Below are 27,065 nucleotides of genomic sequence, written 5' to 3'. Positions count from 1 at the left end.
GAATGCTGCTTCTTAATGTGTTTTAAGTTAAGCAATCTTTCTTACATCTTACATAAAGGAGGAAACTCAGGAACTTATTTCTGATGTGTGCATGTGTATGCATGTGTACATAAATAGAAATAGAGGCCAAGAATAATTTTCAGTGTTGACCTACTCAGCATAGTAAGAGAGTTGACTGCATTGAAGATTACAGAGGAAACATATTTTGGACAGATTGCTAAGAAGTGGAAGAAATGGGGATAAGTTTTAGGTGAAAAATAATAAATTCTAGATATAATTTGGAAACCTTTGTTTGATAGAGTGTTTCCACAGACAGAAAAAACACATAAGTTTAGTAAAGGTGGTACATAAAAAGGAAGCTTGAATTAAACTCTAAGTGGATCAATCTTTATTTTTCTGTTAAATGTAGTATGTGTATGGGAATCTATTTTGTTCCAGAAAGCTGCTGAATATATAGCAGTTATCAGAGCAAATATGGTCCGTGTCCTCAAGATCTTTTTAATTTATGAAAGAAGAATACACTAAACAAGTACTGTAATATAAATATCCTGAAATTTAGAGAGGGAAGTGTTTTCAAGCTGTGTAATGGACATACCCCAAAATATTCTTTAAACACTAATTTATTTCCTGTTTCATATAAATATATTTATATCAGTAAGTTTGTATTTATTCTGTCAATTTTGAAAATATTTATAGCAAGATGCCCTACTGAAGATTTAACTTCTGTTGTTACTGTTTGAATGTTTTACCATTACCACAAGCACATAGCAAGAAAGTTACCTTGGATATATTTGGGAAGGTAAAAGAGAAGTGATGCTGTTCCAAGTTTAGAGGTCAGTCTCCTTGCTGGAAAGGTAAAAATGCTTTGGGGTAAAAGACTTATGCAGAAACCACATGGACAGCATCCCTAGGACCACCAGCATCTTGTAGACATGTACACGGGATTAAAAGGAGCTAAAAGAGCACAGAAATGTGAATAGGAGAGGGACACTGTGGGAAGAACTTAACCAAGGAATCAGATATATAAAGAGACTCAGCAGATCTGTACAACCCCTCAGGTCAACTCCTCTGAGCATCAGTGGTGAGATCTTTGCAGCCTCGAGAAGACCAGTAGAGCCCACTGAACAGACTTCAGAGGATCCCCATTTAAGTCCTCAGGACTGGCTTCTTTTCAGCCCTTCATATGTTTCCACATTATGAGGAAATCTAAGAAGGCCAAAAGCAAAGAGAGTGATAGTAGAATTTCAGCTCTTCAGACCCATTAGAGGGAGCTTCAGTTTGTGTAGTAAAAAAAAAAGCATATGTGATATTATTAGAATGCAGCATTCACTGTGCAGATCATTTATGATATATTTTTCTCAAGGTGTTTTACCACAGGTTCATTTTATTCAAATGTCCACAGTTCACAATTGGTGGACTTAGATATCCAAAAAGAAATATCTCTATTTACTACAAACTACTTCAAAATGAATCCAGAAGCCTCAGTCCTTAGAAAGTGGCTAAGCCATTAGACACAAGACTAATACTTGTAAAAGTGCCTTCCTTTTGTCATATATGTTTACAGTTCTCTGCCACTTTCTTTCAAAAAAAGAAAAATGACATCATAAATAATTTACTGTTCTTTGAGCCAGAATAGTCCTTAAAAGAATCATCTGATACAATCACTTGCTTTATTCTGTCTGATAAACAAATATTTATTGAGCTTCTTCAAGATTCTGAGCACCCTGCTATAGACACATAGCAGACAAAATTTTTTAGCTCTGAAAATATTTTCTTATCCCATTTCATAGGTAAGGAAACTGAGGTTTGGATAAATTTAGTGACTTTATCAAGTCTGAGAGGCTACAAATAATTGAATAGAGACTAGAACCCAGTTCTTACTCCTAGTGCTGTGTGATTGTCAATACACTACTCTGCTTTGCAAATGTAATCTTAAAATAAGTTCAGTGTTTCATTCAGTGATTTTGATATTGCCTAATACTGTTTATTGATTATACTGAATTAACTCCTATATATAAAAGGATAATGTCTTGCTATTTTTTTAAAACTTCTCAAAGTCAACAGAACAGTGTGCATATGTATACATTATATATATGCATCTATTTGTATGTATATACACACACATTGCAACACATATATCCATCCTATGATATGATAGAGTGAAATTTCAGGAGAGTATACAAAGACCTTCTTTCACTACTGTGGATGATAAATGGTAGAAATCTTATCAAATCACAGGTATGCAGGAGCATTTTACCACAAACAGCTACTAAATGGGACAGAAGAATTGTTATGGACGTTGAGAGAGTAGCAACACTAATAAATATTATACATTAAACCTCTAAAAGGTAATGAAGCTAAACATTGCCTGTTATTCTCTTCAGGCAAGATTCAAGTTGGAAGCTACTACCTTATCATTTAAATGCCTTGTGCTGTATACTCTAAACCATAGGCAATCTCCAACAGTGAGATCATTTTTAGGCAATAAAAATCATTTGAATAAAATTACTTAAGCAAGTGAGCATCTGTGCCTTTATCTAAATGACCAAATGCTAGAAATTGAGGAAAGGAGCCAAGATGCTTTTTCTTAAAAAGAGGCAAAACAGACAAAAAAACACAACACAGCATTTAGACACAGAAAACTGGCTTGTTACTTTTACGTTCCTTGAAAGTTTTTTTTTTTTTTCTTTTTCAGCTCATTTGTATCTCTGTCTCTTGCTTCTGAAATAATTTGCTACTGTAAAGTTATTTTTGTCTTAATAAGATAATCTTCAAATATTATGTAAGAACAGTATGTTTAATCATATTTTCTGTAAAAGTGTGCTCTTTTCCTTTATAAAATCTTTGTACATATACTTCTTGACTTTCATATTCAAAAAGTATACACACATATTTTAGGGTACATACTGTTTTAATTAATAGTGATTTACTTTAATGTATTTTTCTCAGAAAATATTCTCACAGTACCAGAAAACTGAAAAAAATACTTTTTACTTATTAGTGATATCTAAACCTGATACTTCTTTGCATTCTCTTGTAGGTAAATGATGTCAAACTAAGATTATTCATAAACTAAGATTATTTATAAACTAAGCTTGTGTCTAAATAATAGAGAAAGATAGAAGACACATAACCTACAAATAGTAGACATTAAATTATATTCTAAGACCACAAAATTACACAATGATAGAAATTTTTTGCACCTTGAACTTCAATTTGATACCTCATTATATAGGGCAAACAGTAGGGAATTATAAGGCCAAAACTCAAAATACAACATTTCATTAAAATTGTTAGAAAAATAAAAGTTAAAATATTTTTTAAAAATAAAAGAAGAACCCTAATTTGCCCTTTCTTAGCTAACTTGCTGGGATGTTTTGGATGTAAATGAAATAACCAAAAGTCAATGCAAAACATAGTTATTTTATTCTCAAATCATTTTATACTGCCTGGAGAAAGTACTTCTGAAAGACTTTTTTTTAAATTGTAGATGAACATTTTTAATAACCTAAAAAGAAATGCATCATATGTGGGACCTGATCAGCAGAAGAGAGGGTCAGAGCATGTCCAGACAATAGTTAGAAAAAGATTAGCCCAGAAAGAGAATATGGCTGTTTCAAAGATATCCAAGAAGTAAATAACTGATGGGAATTCAAGCAATGGGTGCTCAGCATGAAAAATTATAACGACTGTTGAAAAGTAGAGCAAGAAATTCACATATCTCATAATTGGCACAAAGGAAGATCCTGTTAAGCCACAGACTAGCATTCTATCTACTACCATGGAGACTTTGGGAATCATATTCTGGGTCAGAATTTTTAACTTTTGTCTCAAGTACATTTGTTACCATGCACCAGTTCTGATAGAAATCATAGTTCTTAGTAGGCAGTCATGTTGTATACTACATGATTTTTTTCCTGGGACTTACTAATTAGCCCTGATGTTACCCGGGACATGTCCTGGACTCATGGGCTGACAACCCACTGAATGGAAAGTTAATTTGACATGGCCTGCCTTAGAAGGATAGGCCAGACAAGTTCCCTCTTTGATATCTAAATTAAGGTATACCAAATTAATAATACAGCTTTCAGGGTATGCTATAACTGAAAAGAGATAAGCAGAATAGCCATGAGATCCCATAAGGAATTCATAATAAGAGAACACTCATTTTCACATATCCAGATATACAAGAAAGGAGACTATGTGGCTTTCAAAAGAGTAAGAGACTCACAGAGAAACTAGGTCATCCCTAGAATGTATAGATTGAAACCTTATGTACCTTAAAATTAATCTTCCTTTGGTCTTGAGGCAATGTGAAGAACCTCTGTTTCTTTATATAAAAATCCTAGAGAAGAGTTCATGATCCAGACATTTGGGGGCAAAAGGTAATACAAATGATGAGTCTCCTGGGGACATAAAAATGACAGGAGCCAAATACCAAGAGGCAGGGTATCCAGTCCCTGAGCTTCTAGGCAGTGACCTGCTCCTGGGGAACCCAGGCCAGGAACAAGTCAAAATTCAGAAAGGAGATAGGTTTAAGATTATTTTTATATAAATCTCAGGACTATTAGAATTATTTACTTACCTATAAGCCTTGCCCTCTAAACTCGAGGAATTAAATACATGCTAAAGAATGGAGCTGAATCCATCATCAAGATTGTAAGTTGTACAGGATGCCTACATAATTTGTGGGGTCAAACTGAAAATGAAAATGCAGGTCCCCTTTTACCAAAAGCATTAAGGATTTCAAGAGGGAAGCAGATGTGCACTGAACCAAGAGGGGGACCCTTCTTACACAGGTTCCTATACAACTGTGTAAGCTGGCCTTGAAGGGGTGGGGCAATCATACCAGTTTACCCTGAATAAATCATTTTTCTGGGATAGCATTCATTTATGCCCAGTCTTCTTGACCTATTATCTGTCTTGTAATTATAAGGTGACTTTAGGTTTAGGAATACTTGCTTTTTTTGCTTATTAGGTATCTGTTTTCTAACTCAAAAAGTGGCACAATACAATTAGGAACAATGTCCAGAATATTCTCATCAGATTGAAAATTCTATGCATCAGGTTTCATGAAGTTCTCAAATTCAAGTGGATAACAGCCTGAGCTGAACTCAAAAGAGCACATGATTGAAGTAAAATTTTGTTATAGACTCTGAAGGAAAATTAGGAATTTCCCTCAGGCATGTATTGTCTAAGGAAAAACTCCCCTAATTTTGTAGGGAAAAAAACCCACTTATTATTTCATTACTCCTGTTCTTCAAAGTTAAGTTCAAAATCACTATATGTGGCTTAAATACTTGGGAACAAATTATCCTATAATTTGTGAAGTCTAACTCTTTGATAAAACTTCATTTCTGATTAGGAGGTCTTCCAGGTCTATGTAAATTTCAGGCCCCACTATATCTGATCTTTAGGTTCAAGTGGAAAGTTAATGTATATCGTTTCATGCCAATTTATTTTGTGAGAGAGGTTTCTAGTTTGCAATTTCCATTGATTTTGCAGAACTGAGTTGTCATTTCCCATGCCCTGGCCCCTAAGGATGAAAACCATCTTAGTCAAAGATACCTAGAGGGCTTCCCTGGTGGCGCAGTGGTTGAGAGTCCGCCTGCCGATGCAGGGTACACGGGTTCGTGCCCCAGTCCGGGAAGATCCCACATGCCGTGAAGCGGCTAGGCCCGTGAGCCATGGTCACTGAGCCTGCGCGTCCGGAGCCTGTGCTCCTCAACGGGAGAGGCCACAAGAGTGAGAGCCCCGCGTACCGCAAAAAAAAAAAAAAAAGATACCTAGAAAACAGCCTGAGGCAAATGTCAATTGCCAACTCTACTATGAGGAGTAGAATCCCAGGAAAATTAGGGTAAGAGAAAAAAGAGAGTGAACCTGGGGAGGGGGAAAAAATACAAAGTGGTACATTACAGCAGCTCCAAAACTTCACTAAATAAACTAGACTGAATGCTAATTCACCTGGGACATCTCCAAATAGGAAGGGCAAGGAATTTAAGTATGTGCCATCTCCTGTCTCTCATTGGTCAAATATAATCTCAAGATACATGAATTCCTACACAATCCCTTCTAGTTGTACTCTTTTTGAGCCCTGAGATGTCTCAAAACACAATGCTTCATCTGGGCCCAGGTGTGGAGGGAAGGGTCAGAGACATACAGAGCTAAGAGCAAATCTAAGAAGATGAATAAATCAGGTATGAAACTTCAAGGTTACATTAGCCACAGACTTATTGCTTAGGAAAGAGGGATACAGCCTTTGTCCATTTTTCTTTGTAGGCAAAGTCACCTTTTTACCTGTAATCTGAGTGTAATGTAATTGGTAGTAAATACATTTCACCACGAATATACCTGAGTCAGTTTTAATTTATTCATTTAACAAGATACTCTCGACCTTCTGCTATGTGCACTGGATTATGGAAGGGATATAAAGATGAATAAGTCATGGGCCCTACTCCAAATTCTAATTAGTCCATTTTAGATTTGCTGTTGAAAGATTCACAGGTGCAAGTTTATCCTTATTCCACTGGCTTTTTATAACAGAATCATAAGGTGAAGGCAAGGAAGAGGTGACAATTTTATCATTCCTTGTTTTTTTTTTCTTTCTTGCTTCTGATTTTTAAACAGTTTTAGGAGGGATATTCATTTAACTTTAATGGCTAAGACGAGCTCTATTCTACATAAATCTCAAAAGTTAAACAATATCATGCTTTGATATTCTTTGTGAATCCATTGTTCTCACCTCTATAATCTAAGATAAGATCCCCATTTCATGATCCTTAATTTTTCCACATCTGCAAAGTTCCTTTCTGTTATATAACATAAAATACTCACAGGTTCTGGGGATTGAAATATGGCCATTTTGGGGGCCATTATTCAGTTTACAATATTAGGCAAATTCAGAAGAACAAATAATAACTCACAAGATACACAATAAGCTCTTATCACATCTGAATAAAGTTGCAAGATTTTAGGTATCTTCCTATAACCTCTACTTACGTTCTGAGTTGTAAGTAGTCAGCTCTTACCAGACTTCCCTTTCACACATCTATGAGTTGGTTACGCAGAATATCTTTTTTTACTGCATTCATTAGCTGAAGGAGAATCAATAAAACAATCTGTAGAGTATGCTTCACTAATGGGAAAATACAGTTAGTTCTGTCATAGAATATTCTTAAGCTAAGAATTATAAATGTAATTATAAGTTTCTACTTCTTTGAACTATAAATAAAAATAATAAATCTACAAAGCACAATCCCATTAAATTGGAATCACAACTCACTCTATTATATACTTTACCTGCTACCTATCTTTCTGTCTTTTAACCAACCATTCCTCTGTTATCTTTTCTTTAGTGATAAAAGAGGAATTTTTTCATATAAATTGCCTTTCCAAACTTGCATCTTCTAGAACAACACACTGTGAGATGCTCCACAAACAGCAAGAGTTTCAAAATAGAATTTGTTTCAGAAACATTACATAAGTTATATATCTTTGGGAAATCAACATGCAGGTCTGTGAAATCCTGCATTAAAAAATTTATCTTTTTTTTTTTTTCTGCGGTACGCAGGCCTCTCACTGTTGTGGCCTCTCCCGTTGCGGAGCACAGGATCCGAACGCACAGGCTCAGCGGCCATGGCTCACGGGCCCAGCCTCTCTGCGGCATGTGGGATCTTCCTGGACTGGGACACAAACCCGTGTCCCCTTCATCAGCAGGCGGACCCCCAACCAGTGCGCCACCAGGGAAGCCCAAAAAAATTATCTTTTTTAAACCTGAGTTTTACAATTTATCTAATGATAGAACACTTTTTCACATAATGTTAGTTAACATCCTGTAAAATTAGTGTTTTTATAGAGCACACAATGTTTTAAAAAGACCACTCTATATTAATTGGATATTTATTTCAGTTTCATCAGTAGGTTTTTAATGAAACCCTGATCCTCTATTTATGTTTACTTTTATCGAATACTAACTTTGTGTATTGTTCTTTAGATGTGTTAATATTAACTAGCAGATTAAAACTATTAGCATGTTAGCATATTGTTCATAATCCTATGAGGAATTATTATTTTCTTCACTTGACAGATAAGCAACTTGAAAGAGAGAGGTTAAGTAATCAGCTAGAGAATTGCAGCATGAAAATCCAAGGCAATCTGTCTCCAGTGCCCATTCTTTTGATCTCTAATTTTACTACCTCTCAATGTAACCTTTGACTATAGGTGCCTTATTAAAAAAACTAATCAACAAAGGTTTTAGAGCAAACATTGAAAAAGAACCCATTTCTAAGCATTGTGGACAATGACATAAAAGAAGGAGTTTGAATTAACTGGACAGTAAAATGTCTTTCAAGTAAAAGTAAAGCAAGATCTGGTAGTATACATACATGGAAAGAGATAGTTGTTAACGGATGACTGAAAAATAGCAAAAACAAGTAAGGAGCGTGATTCTTTTTCTTCTTGAAAAAATGTGGTAGAGGAGACTCTAGTTAAAATAGTCCCCTCATATGTTATTGGAACATGGACTACACAGAACTCAGAAAACCTGGGAGATCAAAGAGCAGGTTTATTCTACCTGCCCGGAAGACGGGCCAAGTAGTATGTAAGGATAGACTCTGAGGAATGCCGGGCTTATAGCAGCCATTCAAGACCTCGTTGTGAAAATGTTGAAAGTTTTCATTGAGGTTCTCAGGTGAATCCACAATCAGCTTACTCCGGGAACTTCTGAGAAACTGTGAAAACTGATCCAAAGGGCAACAAACACCAGAGTTTTTGCACATGGAACCTGAAGAGAAAACTATGTATAACAAATTGTCATTTGAGTAATGGAAGTACCTAGGAATTCATAGAGCTGCTTTTATAATGCATGCTCAAAATTTTAATATTTTTAAATATGTTGTGTTTTGTTAAAATATTTTAGTTTATTATTAAACGTATATATTACAGTTTTCATATTCCTTAGTGTGCTGGTATAGCACAATAAGCCATCTAGCAGTCAGAATGTTAAAATATATAATTTTAGTACACAGTATACTTAACACACATATTTACATATATATTATTTGAAATATTATATATTGCTTAAAGTTACAATAGTTTTTGCTATATACTTTCAAGCTTTATACTATCCAAAAAATTAACCTAAATTATGCTCTATCTTAACAACTCTTATAATTAAAGTCCAGTTATTAAAATATACTATTTTTCCTCAAGCTCCATTTTTTTAACTATTTAAAGTAAACCAATTCAATGTTTATTTACTTCAGGAAGCTCAAGTTTTATTATGTCAAGTATTATGGGTCTGCCAGTGACATTCTTGAGAATATTTTCAATGTTGCTAAATGATTCTTCTATCACTTTTCTCATAAAAGGATAATGTCTCAGAAATATCATTCATCTTTTCTTCACAGATAAATTCAGTATGTGATTATAAGTTTGGTGTGAAATTAGCAGTTTTAGACAAATATACAAAAGATGAAACTTTCTAAGTAAAATCTTATCAAAATTAAACGATTGTCTTTCCTGCATATATCTAAAACCTCTTTAAATCAATGAAAATTAGTTCTAACGATAGCAATGATAATACAAAATAACTGTCACAACTAAACTAACAATTATTGAACTCTTATCCTGTGCCAGATTGTTCTAAGCACTTTATCTCATTTAATATTTGTAAAAGCCTGAAAACACTGATGGGGAAATGGGAGCAAAGAAAGAAAAGAACCGCTTTCTTATAGGAGAAGAAAACAGAATGGAGATAGGATGATAAACTGGAGTAAACTAAGGAAAAGAATATGTAAGAAAATACATACATCTCAGTGCTTAGTGAAGCTGGCCTTCTTTAGTCTTGAAATGAAGAACGGCTGCCACAGCTCTGATACAGCGCTCAAGGCTGTGGATTTTTTATAGCATCCTCCTTCTCTGCTTAGGCCTGCAGGCCTCTGCTGCTAGCTGTGCTCACCAAGCCAAGCACAGCAGGAAAGAGCCATCAATTACTCCCCACTCAGCGTGCAGGGCCACAGCCTGCCCTCCTGAATGTGTGTCTAACTCCCTGCAACTTGAGTGAAAGTTAGGTGTGTGTAATTGAGGGCGGAAAGTTAGGTGCATGTAATTGAGGGTGGAATTTGATCCTATGAGGTTGAGTGAGAAATGATTGATTGGTTTGAACTACAGGAGTTCTTCCTGAACTAATGGACTTCAACAGGGCCCAACTGGCCCTTTAGGGATTTTGATTCTTATTCTCTCCAATTTTGGCTACTTTGTGCAACATTTTCCCTCTTCTTTCTTATTTACTGTCCCTCAATGTTCTGGTCAATTGAGTTGTTCAATTGGCTGAGTGTTTATAAAAAGACCCATCTCTTCTTAATAATTCTTGAATTTAAAGATCTTGCTTAGCAAACCAGAAAATAAAAAAGTATTATATGGTCTACATATAGTACTTAGTACTCAACGGATTGAGAACAATAATTATTGCTACTCAAAATGTAAAGCTATAAATATCTCTCTGATCAGGAGTAGAGCTCATTTTTCAAATACCATAAAAAGCTAAAGAAACTGAGCATGGAAAGTATTTTTAAATATTTGCTAATTGTTCCATATTGGAAAAGTAATTATTATTGTTTTTAAAACATTAACACAAAGTATATATTTTTTACACTTATAATCTCTAAATTACTCTTTTAAATAAAAAACATATTAATTTATCATTTTAAAAGGAACTATCTTTGACATATATTTTACTCATAGTTTGATGAAGATCTGTCTTCCTCATTAATGTGCAAGTCCCAGGAAGGCAAGGATTGTGTCCATTTATACTTACCACTGGCTCTCTGGTACTTATTTCTGGTACTTTCTGGATTTCTGCTATTTATTTCTAGTACTTATTCCTGACCCATAAGAAATGCTCATTTTCCAAAATTAAATTAAGCACTGAATAATGCATTATTTCAGAATCTTTACTATATACAAACCAACTGCTAATAGATTTTTTTTTAATTTTAAAGGTCTTATTGCATTCATATCATCGTTTGGAGACAGATGAAATTCTGTGGAAACACAACATCTGAAGTTGTTAGTTTAAAAAGGACAAGGGTTAGATCTATTTTTTCTCTAAATGACAGCCATTCTTTCAGACAAAGATTCATTTATATCAGCAAAGTGAGCTACTAGATGTCCAGTCAAAGATATGGCACTCTGTTCTAATTAATGAAGTCCAAAATCATTAGATGTGCCAGGGTTCAAATTTCAAAAACAAAATAAATTGTGTTCCCTTATCTTTGAAATATAAATGCTGTTTCAGAGCATGAGGAGATTCTTCCATGGCTTACACAAGCATGAGTCAATTCTATGAGTGTCTAGGAAACAATGGCCACATTACTTTTCAAACTTTAGTAATGTTAGTAAATTGAAGCAAGGTTAAAAAATTGTTTTTGTTTTTTCTGTTCTTTATATTTTTTCCCAGGATTAAGCCTTTCTGCTAGTACCCAAAGACACCAGGCAAGTGTATTTTTATTCTATTTTTGCTCTTTATAACTTTTGAAAAGTTATATTCTCATTGTCTTTCTGACACTGGGCACTCTTCCAGGTGTCTCTTTATTCCCCCTTACAAGTTTTGTGCAGGCTCAGTTTCCATAGACACCGTGAGTGCATAAAATATCCCTAGCAACTGTTCTTAGATTTTTCATTTAACAAGATAATGTCACCATTTGCAAATAAAGTTATGTTCCATTGTTTCAGGAAATGTATAACAGGTGCTTCTTTCTTTAAATTTTTATATTGAAAAATTCAAGAGCTGTATTGATTGTGCCAAGTTGCTGCACTTTACTGCACTATACATCCTTTTATTTTTAAATAGCACTTCCAATTTGTAGAGTGTTTTGCACAGCATGAACTTCTTTGGAGCTATGCAAATATTAATAAATGTCACTCTCCAATCCATTTAGATGGATGTAAGTTAAGGGTATATCAGCTTTCAAGTACAGCAAAAACTGAGACAAATGTTGCAATTCAAGAGCAAAGAGTTCTGAACAGTAAAGAAACAACGTGTAGCAACCTTGAGCTAATTCAGTTTGTCTCATTTCAGTGTAATCCTAAAAATATTTATTATCTACTTTTGGAAAGACACTGCTTGGCAGTATTATGTATATAGAAATAAACAAGATATGGTCATTGACCTTAAAATTTCTACTACCCATCAGGAGAAACAGGCATGGACACAAATTTATAATATTGGACAGGTACTAAAAATACAAACAAAATGCTATGTAACAGAGAAGGGAGTGATATTAATGCTGAATAAAGACATTCGTTCATTGGGAAGCTGACATTGGAGCTGTATCTTGAAGGATGGGTAAGGTTTAAACTGATGAAGATGATACCTGTTAATGACAGAAATGCATCTGATAATGAGAACAATGGGATCACGGGCAAGATGGCAGCAAATAAAAGGAAGAAAGCAACAGGGAGAGGTTGAATGGTGTGACTTTGTTATAAGGTAAAGGCATGATGAAGGGATGAGATAGATGGCAAAGATGTATTTGAGGTCAGATCACAGTATCTATAAATGGTATGCAAAGAACATTGGAGAGTCCATCTTGTATATTTAAAAAATCTTTTTTAGAATAGAGTTTTATTAAATTAGCTATAGGTACATATCTTGACAGATTATGTATTTACACACATACAGGCACACAACTAAGATCACTCTTTCTTATATAAGCACTTTATAGCTACTCTGCAATGATTATGTTCATTTATAAATAAACACAACACCTTTATTTCTGTAAAAGATCGTACAACACCTCACCTATTTGAAATTTATGAATCTGAAAATCTCCTTTATGAATGCAGTTAAGCACCAATCAATAAAGAAAATATAAGTAGGTTAAGAAATATTAATGTCACACAGTCAATGAATGAAATTGCCTATTCTTTTTCACAAGGGGTACTTTCTGGATATTGCTTGTGGACTGTTTATTTTATATACAGTTCTTATATGTATGACTGTTTGGCCTTTCAGCCCAAGAAGCAACACGTTAACAGAGGGAAGAAGAGGCATGTTAAGAAATCACTCAAGGTTAGTGGGAAGTGGCAACAGTTGAAAATTAAAATTATACAAATAATTTAAAAGAACTCAAATTTGATAGGTAATTTTGTTAGGCAAATAGCTGGAATAATTTTAAAATGTCTGATATCACATGGTATAATTAATGTGTATATAGAGCTCTATATTCCCTAAAATAATTTAGGTCTCTGTGATCATTAGAAAACTATTCTTTTCATTAAATGTTTAAAAGAAAAGTAAAAGCATGTAATAAGTATAAAGCTAAACACTTAGATATTGAAACCATATCTGTCTACTTCCAAATAAAAACTGTTTTAACAAACAACTCTAAAAAATTTGAACCATGTGTTTCTAGTCATATACACATAAACCAGAAATTGTACTGATATTTTTACTGTTGGTTTGAATTTATCTGTTTTCATCTCACATTGTGTCCTCCAACTACTTATCTTAGTATCCAATTTCACCATCACCACATATTTCCAAACTATGATTAGCATGGTGCAAAGGCACATAGTAGGCTCCAGTAAATATAAAATGAATGAGTGAGGGGATGGGTACCACCAGCCTCTGCTTTGTGGCATTGCGCTGTGTTCAGGTCATTAACTCTATTAAGGAGAGAAATGCACAGCTATAATATATAGCGCCTGGGTCTAAATGCATCCTGTCTTATGGGCATTCAGAAGTAAGTGATAATAGGGGGAACTGTTAACATGGGAACCCCATCTATTACTGGAAATATCTATGACAAAACATGATTGGCTTGATTAGTCTACTAACCGTATTTTTCCAACATCAATGATATAATGAATTGTAATTTCTCCACAAAGAAGTTAGAATCCCTGTGTTTGACGTTCTTTTATTATTTTTTTCCTACTACAACACATTTTTAGGGAAAAAAATTTATAACAGACGATAGGAGGAAAAAACAAATCTTTGTTACGTTTAAAAAATTTACTTTGTTTCCTTTGTTAATATTTTGCAATTTCAATGTTTTATATTTTTAGAAAATGAAAATAAGTATTTAAAATTATTTATAGTGCCCTTGGATCATGTAAACTAGGGTAGATGAGCAACTGAAGCAATTGGAAGACCACACATGAAGAGGATATGTGAAATATAGTGATTTTGTTTATTTTTTTTTACATCATCACAAAGTAGTAGTGAATATTGGGCGAAAAAAGAAAAGTCAGTGTCAGCCTATACATGCCTTACATGAATGACTTGAATTTTCAGCTTATCGAAGTCTGAATCTAAATTTGTATATGCATACTTGATAACGAAGGAAAATAGATAGGGTCAAATTATAAATAACAGGAAAAGGGAAGCATATTTAGACCATACTTTCTTTTCTCATCATAGGTGGAGCTTCATGATATTAAATCCTATGCATTTACTAACACATGGACCTTCACACAGTTTGAATCCCTGGCACTACATAGGCCATGGCCTTTGCAAAAAATCTAAATATCCTTAAGCGTCTTTAGAGGTTTCTGGAAGATTGTGCACATAACCAAGTTTTCCACAATATTTTCTTTTTAAATCAAACTCTGTCTACGTGACACACAATGTGTGAATTCTAAACTGATTTCTGCTCATGTTTTATTAGGATATTTGTGCTTTGACTGAGTGGCTTTAAATGACAGTTTTAGTTTCTTTATGATTCTAACATGCGTGTTTTGAGAAAGCAGAGAACTGTATGGTTCAACCTCCTCAAAAGCGCCTCACTAACTTCTTATTGAACTGATTACAGGCATATGTTTTGCTGACAGGTGACATTTGGTACATTAAACAAAAAATACATAATCTTCCACGTATTCTCTCTTGTATTGTCAGCTCATATTATGAGGGCTAGGTGCTGCAATGTCTACTTTATAAACCACCAAGGGATTGAAAATCATTCGAAAGGCAGCAAAGAGTTAGTGATGATATAATCATCACTTAGATTCAGAAGCTCTGGACTTAGATAATTTTCTAGTATTCTGTAGAGTTAATCTAATAACAAACAGAAGGAACATGTGCCCCTGGAGGTAGGGTAGGTTCCTGCTCTCAATTATCCTCCTCAGGGCCAGTTCCAGATCAACCTCATTTTGCAGCTTTCTTTTATTTAAAAGAAAAAAAAAATGTATCTACATATATATACATATGAGCTCCAGATATTTTCCTCATTTTACCTTTCTTTCCTAATTTCCACTTTCTTCTTTTGTACTTGAACCTCTGACCCCTGCCTAGATGCGGACAGGCTGCTAAACAATAGGAAACAGGATATATCTATTTCTCCCCTAATGGCTATTCTGAAAAATAGAAATTCAAACTTTTGTATTTTTAAGAGGGTTTAATGCTGGTAACTAAAAGAAATGACAAATAGTGAATAAAGCAAGAATCACTTGAAGAATTATTTAGTCCAAAAAATATTTTAAAAAATAACTAGCTGGTCATTCCTGATTTTTATTTAGATTTGTTTTAAGTGAATTTAGGTGTTATAGGCCCTGTCTGTCATGCTTCCCTCTGTATTTATAGCACTAAAGCAACATCTTACACATACTAGGTGCTAAGCAAATATTTTCTTAATAGCTAAATGAAAACCTGCATGAATGATTTACCTTCTCATAACTCTGTGTCTTGCCTTACTTTCTACACGTCTAGATTTGTGCTCCTTTAACAGTCAGCATACCGAACCACATTTAAGAGAATATATATTTATTCTTTACGTCTATGTTGAATGTAAATCTCTGTAATTCTATCATTTGTCCATCTATCTTTGTACCGTTTTGCTTTCCTGAAAGGCTTTGATTAACCATTATTTTAAAGTCTACTCCTACTTTGAGGTAAAACATTATTCTCCTGTTGATCCAAGTAAAAGCTTTACAAACTGTGCTCTTTAGAACATTAGTTGCCAATGATGCTTTATGTAATGGGATTCTGTGGCCTAGTCAAGATTAACACTAACATAATTATAGTTCTGAAAAGCCCTGCAATGAAGGAACCTATTTAATTATGTTTAAACTGATTCTCTATCTTTATTTGACCAAAGACAACTTTTTTTCCAAACAAACCCAATATTCCATCCAAATGAAAATATTGTTTCACAGGATACACATTGTCATACCCTGTTCTCAGGTAATACGAGGAAGATTATTTCACAAAGAGTTATGTTCCACATACACTTTGAGGGAGAAATTTGTTCAAAACCTACAAGCTATGACAAAACTGTCTCCATTTTTCACCTCATCCCCAAGTTTCTGAGGACCTCCAATTCTGATTTCATTGGCAAAAGAGAGATGAAGGCCACCCTTATTACACAAATGATTCAAACCACCTATGGTCACCAGCCACAGTTACTTCCATAGGTTCTCAATATCATGGATGTCTCTACCTACAGCTCTTTACATATAGATCTTAGATTTAAGTAATTACAGCCTGATAATAAACCTACAGTTAAAATAACATGTACAATTCACCTAGAACAAAGGAGGTCTGTTCTCTCACAGTGTCTTAATATATTTATTCTCAAATAGAATTTGTCCAGAGTTAGTTCAAGGTCAGTGTGAAGAACACAGAGCTCATAAGTAAATTCGTATTCCATGGGTGTATACAGGAGATTCAGAAAGGATTGACATATTTGAATTCTGAAGTATAGGACCGATTTAAATGTTTTCTGATGAGTCATGGTTCTACTTATTTTACTGTGCAAATATGAGTAGAATAATATACATTTATATATTTGTACTACAAGCTGAGTTATAAAATTTAGATAATTTTTCAAATAGATAGAATTTAGGTAGAATTCTTACTTTTGATTCTCTACTGTTTTACTCAATGAACTGGAGGCAATTAGAAAAATCTGAAAACAATTTCTAAGAATGAGTTCTAATAAAGCATGCCTCATAGTTAGCATTTCTTATATTAACACCTATCATTTTCTAAATTAGAACTTTGAACAGTGTTCACAGAAGGCAAGTGCAGTTTCAAAAATGTTTTTAAAGATTTGCTATTGGAACTGCCCTGGAAAAAAATAAGGAACATAGCTATTGTGTCATAAAGTATAAACATAATGGTGAGGTATACAGTTTGCTGTAGGAATTACTCTCATTAAAATTTAGCTACATCCTTCAGTATTTGACCACTTCTTTGGACTTTTTTCCATTAATAATTTAAAAATTGATGATGATTTTGTATCTAAATATAAAATATTAACCACTCTCTACTCATTGGGAATTCCTTTTTAGTAGGAAACCATTCTGATTGGCTTAAAAAGTCATTTAAGGACTTAGCATAGCTCTGACATCTTTGCCTAGCTGCCTGTGCAGGGAGGTTTTGGCTAGTAATCCTAATTATCTATTCAGGAAGTTGGCCACCAGCTTAGCTGCAGCTATTGTAAAGTATCAAGGATTCCACCCTCAAAAAGGACTTTTCTATGTTATTGTGTGTATGTGTGTGTGTTTACTGACAAACCTGTTTGGTATCTTTTAGTCCTTGTAAGACTTTCTGCCCCACTGGAGCTTACAATCTGTTGTAGGGTATAGGCAATAACATCATATGTATGCGTGTTTGTGTGTGTGAGTATAGTAATGTGTAGTAATGGCAAATCCAGTGAAAGGGGCTGCTACCCGTGAGGTAATCAACCAAATCTTCTCTGAAGTGACACTAAAAAAAAAAAAAAAAATCAATCAATGAAAGTGAAGGAGAAAACTATGTTAGGATTGAGGACAATGGTGCTCAAGTGTGGGGAACAGCAAATAAAAAGCCATTGAGAAAAAAGCATATGTGAGGCACAGCTAGAGACTCATGTAGCATTTTCATTTCCTTAGAGAAATGAAATGGTCACTGCCAGTCTCCTATGGAAATTATAACACAGTTAAATCTCCAAAAAGTGTTTAGGTCTTTAAAGGAACAGCTTTGCTTTTAAAGTGAGAGACAACAGTCCTGGCAGAGTCTGTTTTATGGGTTTGAATATTTTAAATTGACTTACTTAATGCCAGCATAAGAGACAGGAACAACTTCATTATTTTACTGAGACATTTGCAAATAGCAAAATGTTACCAATGCTATTTTCAGTATAGAAAATAGGATTTTTGCTCAGAATGTTTCCAGTCTTCAATGTATATCTTTTAATTTGTTGTATGCAGTGTTTATAATAAAAAATTATTCTAAAATAAAAGAATGAATGGCGTTTCAAAATATAATTATGAAAATAACCAGGGTAGAGAGGGGAAAGAAAGCTAAATGGCTTATGGATTTGTAATGTAAAGGTATTACTTGTTGTTTCAATGGCTCCCTGAGTGTTGGCACCCACCTTGCTTGTTTTGAACTTTTACCTAGTTATTGCCTATCTCTCGGCATTCATTTCCAACATGTATGAACAATAAATACCCTGACGATTTCCCATTATTCCTCTCCTTTTCATTTTCACCCAGTTACACTCAAATTACCCAGTGAGAATGCTTCTCACATGCCACAGCTACCCCACCCAAACATTTGCTCATGAATCCTTGCTCTGCTCTTTCCTTTCCTGCCATGACCAAACTTCGAGCTTTTGGTGACTTTGTGTGGCCCTCTGAGCATGCCATGCCTCCTCTCTAGAACCTGTGAGGATAATAAATAATTCAATATCACATGCCCCTTCTAGTGTAATTTCCACAGTCATTTTGGAGTGATCCTTAAAGACCCCACTAGGGGACTTACTCTCCCATTTACAATACAATATTGGACCTCGTTATGTAAAAGAAGTGCTGAAATTGAAATGATTTCTTTATTTTTATAAAATAAATGTTTACTCTACCTTTGGATATACAAACCAGACTACCATATTTGAGAACCCTCAAAACAGTACATGTACATTTTGTGATTAAATAAGCAACTCCCTTTAGATCTACAAAAAAATGACTATAACTAGTCAAAACAGGCATGGGCAAGAGTGTTGTTCACAGGGAGAGAATAGCTGGAGAGACAGGAAAAGTCCAGGAAAAGCGAGCAATGAAAGATCCCAAGCAGCCTTGATCTCAGACATCTCAGACCCAGAGCCCCGTGGTCTGGGCAGAGTTGAAGGAGAAATCAAGTGACAAAATAAATGGCAAGGCCATGGGGAACAAGCTTTATAAGAATTTAAGGGGGATTCCCTGGTGGCACAGTGGTTGAGAGTCCACCTGCCGATGCAGGGGACACGGGTTCGTGCCCCGGTCCGGGAGGATCCCACATGCTGCAGAGCGGCTGGGCCCGTGAGCCATGGCCGCTGAGCCTGCACGTCCGGAGCCTGTGCTCCGCAACGGGAGAGGCCACAACAGTGAGAGGCCCACGTACCGCAAAAAAGGAAAGAAAAAAAAAAAAAAGAATTTATGGAACCGGGCCATACATGATATTAGAGACCCAGGCAAGGTGAGATATCAGAAACGAGACAAACAGTTAGGAAAGCAGAAGGGAGTCAGCAGTGACAGTGAAAAGTTGAAAGAGAGTGATGTTTACCTCAGACAGAAAATTTGCAAAGAATTCCTATGATAACAAAAGTCAGTCCTAGGAAATAGTCTGATTGTGGCCTTAACATAGGAGTCAGTGAGTTACTATAGGGCTATAGCTACCTGGTTGGATTGGGCAATGTGTTGCAAAGAGTAGTTCTGACAGGAAGTGAACAGGCATGGATTTATGGATCATCTCCTGTGGCTACAGGTACTTGAGTTGCGGTCATAATGTACAGCCTGCTGTACAACTTGTTTGAATCTGATGTTTACCAGTCACATTCCCTTTGGGGTCTCTTTAGAGGAGTCAGGATGTGGCGCTATTAATTTAAATGAGAGAAGACATATATTTGAAAAGGCTCCTATAAGCATTTCTCTGTGACTTTAAAACAATCTGCTTTTTCTCCCCCCCACATGGAATGAAATTAGACTTTAAATCTCATTACTGAGATTGAATGTTTCACGTGGATTATTTCTGCTGAAAGGAATATAAATTCTTCACTCCCTTACTGGGTTTTGGAAAGCCTGGCTAAGGAGACATACCTGTGGAAATGAGGAGGTTCTAACCTCATCAGTTTAAGTGGAGACCATTTAAATAATTACCTTGCACCAAGTAATATATTCTGCTGTCCTATGAATCAATGCCACTTTTTAATGTTTTTCCTTTTCATTTGTATTAATAACCTCAATATCCCCTTATTAAAGGTGACCCCCAAATATATCAAAGATTAATAATGTCATCCCAGTATACATTGATTTTGATTGAGTTATTAATATAATTTATATCCACAAAGAATACATACTACTTAAGACAGCATTTTCCTCTTTATTCTCATTATTCATCTTTAGAATATACACTTTGGGGATATATATGGTGGGAAAAAATCCATGAAAATATCCTCAAGAAAATCATAAACCTTAGAATAATATATAAAAACTTGTTTACTCTTTTATTTTACTCTGCAGGCCAAATATTTCTGCACTTAAAAATCGTAAGCTTACTCCTTTGTGAACGGTTCTGGGCTTTGTTTTTGAGACAAGATATCCTATAATGAAAAAAAATCATTTCAAGAAAGCCATGGGGGTAGAATGAATTGATAAGTATTAAGCACCTACTGTATAATAGCACTCCCTTGAGCTATTTACAATCTCTAAATCCTCACAACAGACCTATGAGGTACGGACCATTAAACTCATTTTTTCAAGATAAGGAAACAGAGGGGATAAATTATCAGTGTAGGCTCACTCAGTGGGACAGTGGCTGGGTTTCACATCCAGGTCTCTCTAAATACAAAGTTCATGCTCTTACAGCCTTTGTAGCCAACAATAACTGTGTGGCCTCTGGATTCTCAGGGAAGTGTGTGAAATGGAGCAGATCAAATATGAACACTTCAGCAGTGGGGCTAGCAGCAGGAGAGGAATAGCTGTCATCTGGAATAGATTGTAGAGTAGTGTTTTCTGTTCTCTTCTGATATACAGTCTGTATATAAGGGCAAGATGTTAAGTTCATTTTGGCACAAGACTAGTCTAATAAATTTTTTTAAAAAAAGACACAAACAAAAAAACCAACAAAGCTAGCACAGTCTGTGAAATTATTGGCAAACCGTTGTGGTATACTATTTGCAAAAATTACCTCAAATCTTCACCCACTGCTGTATCCACATCTTTGCAATGCTATTCTTCCAATAGTTTCATCAGAAATTAGAATCTATTTACCTTTTCTATATGGGCTGGTCTTATAATTTGCTTTGTTTAATAAAATGTAGAAAAAGTAATGGTGTGCCAGTTCCAAGATTTGACCTCAGAGAGCTTGTACTCTTCTACTTGTTCTCTTGGATCCCACCATTCACCACTATGTGAATAAGCCCAGGCTAAGCTTTTCCATCTAACAGCCAGATAGCCAGTTAAACCTGAATCTGACTGTCCTAGAGTCACCACCTCCACTCAAACTTCCAGCTGATAGCAAATCCAAAAGTAAACCCAGCTACAAACAGCCAACCCTGAAACTTATCATCAGATGTGTCCAACCAATCTATGACAATAATAAACACTTTTTTATAGTTTTAGGGTAGTTTGTTATACAGCAATAATTAACTTGTATAGCTGGTAAATCATATGGCTTTAAAATAAAAACAAACACATACTCAGGTACTTCACTTTAGGCAAGTAAATGAATGTCAGTGGTTATTGATGAAAGCCAAGATGGCTCAGGAATTCCGTCTTCCTCTGTGAAAAACATACACATAATGTTTGACATGGCACTATGCAGTATTTTCTGATTGCTGTAATTTCTAACATGGCTCAGAAATAAGAATAATTATCTGATACTTTAGTCTTTCTCAGAAGTCAAGAATTGGAGGAGGCAATGGAGTTTAGTACTTATCCCATTTGGAAACATTACATGGAAACTAATATCCAGGAGAATATATGTATAAATGCAAAGATATGAGGATTGTATGTAAATTTTTAAATTTCACTGTACAACTCAATAAGATGTCTCTCACATCATATAAAAATGATTAAATCTCAGGTATTCTGTGATTTTAATGACTAAAAAAGAAAGCACATTCTCAGCCTTCCATTTATGTCCTACCGTTATAGACTTGCCACTCTGATTGGGTTGAACCTGTCAGAAGTGTTACAAATTTTGAAATGAAAAGTCTGGCCAGAGAAAATAGATTCAGTTTTTGCTGAATGGAAACATCTGAGGAAGCAGAAAACCAGTGTTCCTATTGTTTATCATGTAGACATTTGAATTTAATGAACTGTTATACAGACTTGCATCAGTTAGAATCATTTTGATTTTCTAAATATCTGGTATCATTTTGATTTTCTAAATATCTGGTACATAAAACATTCTGCAAAATGTACACTATTGAGTAAAGTTTCATATTTACTTAAATATTTTTAACGCTGCTTATTTCCCTCAACAATTTTAAGATATTTGTGTTATTAAAAAACACGTAGGGCTTCCCTGGTGGCTCAGTGGTTGAGAGTTCGCCTGCTGATGCAGGCGGGTTTGTGTCCCATTCCGGGAGGACATGGGTTTGTGTCCCATTCCGGGAAGATCCCACATGCCGCGGAGTGGCTAGGCCCGTGAGCCATGGCCGCTGAGCCTGCGCGTCCAGAGCCTGTGCTCCGCAACGGGAGAGGCCACAACAGTGAGAGACCCGCGTACCAAAAAAACAAAAACAAACAAACAAAAAAACACGTAAAACAGGATTGTTGAAATATATAATTGAATGTAACACAAACACAATTTAAAAGGAGGAAAAAATGAAATTACTCTAGAGATAGGGTGATCTGATTATTATAACTGAGTACAAATTTGAGTTTTCAGCTTTCTGAGAGCTTAGGCATAATAAGAGTTATTGGAGACTTATTAAGATTCTACTATATGTTAGTCAATAGTTTAAGCAATTTATCTGTTTTATTTCACTTAATCTACAATACAATAATCCTATAATACATAAGGCTGTATATTATGTTTTGTAGCAGAAGAAGTACAGGATTTATAGCCAGATGCTCTAGTTCATATCCTGGCTTTGCCATTTACAAGCCATATAACATTCTCAGGCTTCAATTTCCTAATCATTAAAATGGAAGTAATAAATAACTCATTCACTTTTTATTTATTCATTCATGCAATTAGCATACATAGAATAGTATTTTGCTACAAGAAATAGCTCGTGTGTGTGTTTGTGTGTGACAAGGCAGATTCAGAATAAATAAGTGTGCCAAACATTTTGTACTCATCTTCTAAATAGAGAGGAATAATTAACAAACCTATAGGTAGCTCACAGCCTAGTGTCAAAGAGAGGTAGCTAGACAAATATTTAAGGGGCAAAAGAAAGTGTTTTGAATAGTGTATTAGTTTGATATTGTTGTAAAACAAATTACTAGGAAAGTATTGGCTTAACCAATCACATCTACTGTCTTGGAATTTCTGTGGGTCAGGACTCCAGACATGGTTTAGGTGGGTCCTCCGCTCAGGGTCTCATAAAACTGCACTCTAGGTGTTGGCCAGGCTGCTTTCACATTTGGAGTCTCAAGTGGGAAAGAATCCACTTCTAAATCCATCTGTAGTTAACAGAATTCATTTCCTTGTAGCTGCATGACTGAGGACCTTGGATTTTTCCTGTTTCTTGTCATGTGGGATTCTTCAACCTGGCTGTTTATTTCATCATGCCCACAAGAAAATCCTCTAGCTCTAGCTTGCTAAGAATTTGTCTTACATGACATAATGTAATCACAAAGTGACATCATTTTATCTTTACCTTACTTAATTGATCAAAAGCAAGTCATGGGTCCTTCCAACACTCAAGAGAGGGGGGGTTACTCCGAAGTATAAACACCAGGAAGTGGGACTCATTGAGGATCACATGATCACACTAAGTTCTATTCTCACACTAGGGTCTATTTATTACAAGTGCACAGAGAAGGGAAGAAGAAATTTGATTCTAAAGTATGTCAGAGAAAGGCTTATAAGTAAAATGACATTTGCAGCTTTAAAATATTTATGAAATTTCACCTTGTGAAGTAGAATGACAGGAAGGGGAGGTGAAAGTATTCCAGGTAATTCTTGAGAAAACTTATTAAGAGTAGGGATAATGTATCATAGATCTTATTATCCCTCACATACCCTTTCATAGTACCCTGCAGATTAGCATGATTAATAAATATTATTTTAATCTATTGATTTCATTTATGTTCACATTATCTTCTTACTTGACATTTGACATAAAGTAAAATTTACAACTAAACACAATTAAAAATAAAATTATTTAAAAATGACTAGTCCGCTGATATCTTCATTTTAAAGAAAGTTCTTAAATTTACCAATGAATTGACGTATATCAGTATTATTTATATTTTTAACTCCACTTTTGTTTCCTAGTTTGTATTATTTTGTGTTCATGTTTTGTGTTTGTCTCAATTTGTGAAACTTTTTGATATTATCTATGTCTAAATCACATGAGTATCTTATTCAACTGTTCAACTCAAACCTTTTTTACACAATATATTACGTATTAATACTGTTCTTACTGAACCAACTAAATGAAGTGACAAGAACAAATTTAGCTTTAGCGTCTATGATGCTGTGTTTGCCAATCACAAACTTTAGCCACTTTACAGAAATGGACAATTTGGACTTTTCTTGTCTTTGACAGTTGGATTTGAACTCATTCTATCTAACAGTCAAATCAATTTATATAGATATAAATTTAAAATTAAAGCACAAAATAGAAATAATATTTTTAATCATTTAGGTGGTAACAGTAATGTGGTATATACTTTGAAGAAGCATTATAAACCTAGGGTTACTACAACAATAAAACTTTTGATTGATAGAGAGTTGCCAATTACAAACTGATAAAAATATCAATAAATATAAACTATATTATTATTACCTTTTTCTTAATCATATGAATTTAGTGTTTGCTGATAAAGACTTGCCTGTACTTCCTCCTCATCTAAGGTATTGAAATATAATTATTGCAATTTAATTAAATGTATATAGAAACGCAGTCTTTCTGTAAGTAAAAGTCCAAGCTCTGGGTCTGTGTCCTTAAATACAAACCCTTACTCCACCATTATGAGTTGTGGGACCTTAAGTAAATTAATAAAACCTCCTGTTCTTCAATTTCTTTATTATAAATTTAAGATAAAAATAATATCTATCCCATGTGGTTATTTTGAGGTTTAAATAAATTACTACACATAAAGAATTTAAATAAGTGAATACTTAAAGTTTCATGAGTATACAATAATGTTATTATTATTTTGTGAAATTTTGAAGATACAGAAAGCCGATATATTTTTATTTCTAGAGGTACAGATTATTTATTTTTAGAAAGCTCAAAAAGATAACTGATTTTAACATTGCTAAAATATGACTAAAATTAATTAAAGGTACATTTGGAGCATGCTACTATGGATGTGATCTAAAAAACACATTTATCTCTATGATTTTTTTTTGATTTAGTAATCTATCATTTGAGTAACAATAGTGCTTTATGGTCTTATCTTCCAACATATTTTTGAGAGATGTTTCTAAAAACTACATAGTTAACCAAAGTAAGTATTTCTATTATCAAAATAATGTATGTTTCTAGGATTTTAGTTTGCAAAAGTCATAGTATTTGCAAAATTATTTTAAATTATGGAACATCCTAAATATTTATTTTGAACATAGTATGTTCACTATATGAAAAAAGTATAATTCAAAAACTTATATATACCTTGAAAATCACGTTAAATTTTTTGCTTTATGTTGGAAATGTTAATCTCCTTATTTATTTATTCATTTGTCTTTTATAGTATGCTGCTGTTTTGCAGGAGGCAATAGATATGGTGACTTGTTTCTGTGTTTCTCATTGGGGGCAGTTAAAATTGATTTTGCACTTTCTGTAGATATTGATTGGAAAGGAAACCTTGTAAATTTCTACAGTCTGTTAATTTACCAAAGTTATTTATTAAACATAAGTGATCCTTAGTATTTAATTCACGCAGATGACTAAACCCAGTCACAACAAGCAAGAGTAAAATTCATATTAGTTTTATAACATTAGTTTTACCTATATGTGTATATACACACACACATGTGTGTGTGTGTGTGTGTGTGTGTGTGTGTGTGTGGTGTGTGTGTGGAGAGAGAGAGAGAGAGAGATCGACTATATCAGATATATTTTAGATGAATAAAAGTAGACTGTTAATAAATAATCAATAATTGTAAGTGCTTATAGAAATATAATTATAATTTATATAAATTTTTCATAGATCATGCAACCAATATTAGACTAAGGTGATTAATGATATGACTAAATGTTTTCCTTTTTAATTCAGGAATTCTTTTAATCCCTTAGAGAAGTTTAACTTGATTTCTGAGATTAGGAGAAATACCTATTTTATGCTCTCATAGTCCCATGTTTCTTTTCTTATAATTTTTTCAGTCACAGATATATTCTTCTTTGCATACATTTTTGATTGCTATCTTCCTCTTCCCCTGCTTCTAAGAGGGCAGAAAACATGTCTGTTTTGTTCCACATGGAATCCCAGCAATCAGCACGTTTTTGACACATAGTAGCTGCTCAATAATTGACTGAATGAATGAATGAATGAATGAGTTAGGCTGTGGAATTTCTTATGTTTGAGACTTGGACAGAAGCACTGCATTATCAGCACTAATGCTTATGCTGATTAATTTGGAAGAAAGATATAGGCACATATATAAACATTTAAAAAATGATTTGGAAACAAAACTGAAAGAATGTCATACAAATACCACTGAAATTGGCTCTAATTTCACCAAGAATATAACTGATAATACTGAAGTAAAATATTTCTTTCCGAAAGATATTTTTGTCAATAAAAATGTTTGATTTTGGGCTTCCCCGGTGGCGCAGTGGTTGAGGGTCCGCCTGCCCCTGCAGGGGACACGGGGTCGTGCCCCGGTCCGGGAGGATTCCGCATGCCGCGGAGCGGCTGGGCCCGTGGGCCATGGCCGCTGAGCCTGCGCGTCCGGAGCCTGTGCTCCACAGCGGGAGAGGCCA

Source organism: Tursiops truncatus, chromosome 5 (assembly GCF_011762595.2).
Source record: "Tursiops truncatus isolate mTurTru1 chromosome 5, mTurTru1.mat.Y, whole genome shotgun sequence".
Taxonomy (NCBI): Eukaryota; Metazoa; Chordata; class Mammalia; order Artiodactyla; family Delphinidae; genus Tursiops; species Tursiops truncatus.
The sequence above is the reverse complement of the archived record's forward strand: the minus strand, read 5'-3'. Positions refer to the sequence as shown.